This window comes from Solanum verrucosum, unplaced genomic scaffold (assembly GCF_900185275.1).
Source record: "Solanum verrucosum unplaced genomic scaffold, falcon-dt-bn FXZP01000315.1, whole genome shotgun sequence".
Taxonomy (NCBI): domain Eukaryota; kingdom Viridiplantae; phylum Streptophyta; class Magnoliopsida; order Solanales; family Solanaceae; genus Solanum; species Solanum verrucosum.
In genome coordinates, this window is record NW_026019900.1 from 3,273 (window position 1) to 6,024 (window position 2,752).

At 32.1% G+C, this 2,752-nt stretch overlaps 1 pseudogene; it reads right to left on the bottom strand.

Moving 5' to 3' along the window:
* Nucleotides 1–589: 589 nt before the first annotated feature.
* On the bottom strand, nucleotides 590–1,048 carry LOC125819447 (probable histone H2A.3; annotated as a pseudogene).
* Between the last annotated feature and the right edge of the window lie 1,704 nt (nucleotides 1,049–2,752).

Below are 2,752 nucleotides of genomic sequence, written 5' to 3' on the forward strand. Positions count from 1 at the left end.
GAAACATTTCATGTAATCTCGCCATAATAAACTCCACTTTTAGCATTTAGGTTCACTCAACAAGAATTAAGCGATTTTCTCAATTTTCGTGTGTGTTGGCCTATGGACTATTTTGGTGATATGAGTTCCGGACACATTTTTTCCAAAATTTTTACATAACCATCCCGAAGGACTTGTTGAACAATTTCTATAGACTCACCATAATCCACGCCACTCTTTTTAGAATTTAGGGGCCACTCAACAAAAAATTTGGGATTTATTTAGTTTTTTGTGTGTTTTTAGCCTGTAATACTTTGGCCATATGGCTTTCGGGTACTTCTTTTCGTAACCTTTAGAGAACCATTTGTAAGGACCTGGGGAACAAGTCTTATAGTCTTACCATGATCGACTACACATTTTTTAGCATTTAGGATCCACTCACTAGGAAATTAAGAGATTTTCTTAGTGTTTTTGTGTGTGTGTGTTAGCCCTGAATTTTTCGGCAATATGACTTCCAGGCATTTTTTCCGAATTATCGAACCATATTTAAGGACTTGGGGAACATCTCGATACTAGAGATGGAATGATCAGTCTAATCCTCCTCCCCCTCCTAACCAACAACAGCGGCGGCCTTTGAAGAATTATTCTTCTGTTAGGCAGAAAAATGTTGTGAATGATTGGAATAACACCACCATTCGGAATCGTCATATCTCTAAGAAATTGACAAAGTTTAGCACCAAACCTAATAGCTAACTGAATGAGCCTTGGAATGATCCCCGTCTTTTAGTCGTTCCTCGCTGCAATTCCAGCCAATTCAAGCACCTACAAACAATCGCATGTATGTAAAATTTAGTAATAACAAACCCTAGAAATTTGGCATATAAAAAAAAAGGAACTTGAGAAATTCACCTCAGTTGCAAGGTATTCAAGCACCGCAACAAGAAATACCGGAGCTCCGGCACCAACACGTTTGGCATACTTCCCCACTGGAATTGGAGACCAGCTTTGCTGCTACGAGAACGAGACTTTTTTTTGCATTTTAACCAAAGCTTTTCCCTTTACCGGCCATTGATCTTTTTCCCTTCTAAGAGGAAAAAAAGTTTTGCTTTTTGATCTATAGAAACAAGAGACAAATGACGCACAAGAATTGAACTATTGTGTGTATATGAATTTCTAAAGCAATCTGGTTTGGTATTTATAGCCCACAGGAGTTATAACCCAGCCAATGAGAAGAAAATCACAAGGATTGAACTTGTACACCATTGGATGAAAGGGAAAATTTCCATTGCTTGAGATTGGGGGCAACAAGAACACCAATCGGATTCTTATTAAAGATGAAAAACAGCATGTTGGGTTTTTCTTTAATGAGATATTGCTTTTGCGTAAACATGAATATTAAGAGAACATTTTAGAGATAAGAATTGATGCACAGATTAGTCAAAATAAAATTAAATAGTATAACGATGATAAACCGCATTCGAAAAAGATAAAAGTATAAATTTTATTCTATACAAACATTACATTATTTGAAGAGTTAATTTATATTCAACTGGAAAGTAATTTTGTTTAATTATATGTAAATATAATTTTTGAGGTACCTTCTCAAATATTTTCTATATTTAACTTAATTTGTTCACGTATCAAGCAATTTTTTTCATAACAATATAAAACTTATGGTGTTTTACTTTTCATCGTTCATTCAACAATATAGTGAAAAGATAATCAAGATGCCCAAGTTAGAAGATAAGTTAGTGAGGTTCCTATAGAATATATAATACTACTATTTAATATGAAAAAAAGGAGATTTTATAACTTATTTATCATGGATTACAAATATTTCATCTCTTATATTTTATTTATAGAAAAAATTTCATTTACATTACTCTAGATCTACTCACTAAAAGTATTTTACCATGAAATTTTAAAATAAATTGAAATTGTAATTTGGGAAATTGTTAATAAAGCATTCTAAGAAAAAATTTCATTTACCGTACTTTAGATCTATCATGAAATTTCAAATTAAATTAAAATTCTATTTTAAATTTGGGAAATAGTTAATAAAGCTTGCTAAGAACACTTGAAAGGAAAAAACTAAAACTATTATACACATCAGGAAATGAATAACAATAGAAATAATAAATGATATGATAACTGAAGAAAATTAAACAATAGGTAATACTAAGATCCAAGTATGTTGAGTTTTTATCCTAAGCCACATAAATATCATATGTCATTAAACTTGCAGAAAGGAAATCAAAATGTTGTAAAACTTAAGAACAAAAGAACAATATAAAGATAAAGACAAGAAGAATATAAGACAAGAGGAACAATATGAGATAACTTTCTTTCTTTCAAGTGTACACCAAATCTTCAAGTCTATACAATATGAACCCTTATGCCTCTATTTATAGTGTAACATAGAGGCATACAAAAGGTTAGTCATAAACATGACATTAACATGAATATAATGGGGAGGTTATGGAAGTGAAAGGTTACAAGAATAATGGTTATAAAGGTGGAGGTTATGGAGGTTATGGTTATCTTCATAATGGAGGAAAGTAATGGAGTAACTTCTTGATGTAGTGGACATCCACAATATATTATTTTATAACACTCCCCCTTGGATGTCCATAGATAATATGCCTCGTTAAAACCTTACTAGGAAAAAACCCTGTGGGAAAAAATCCTAGTGAAGGAAAAAGAGTACACATATCTTTTAATACGCTTTGAATGTTGCCTCGTTAAAAACCTTACCAGGAAAACCCAATTGGGA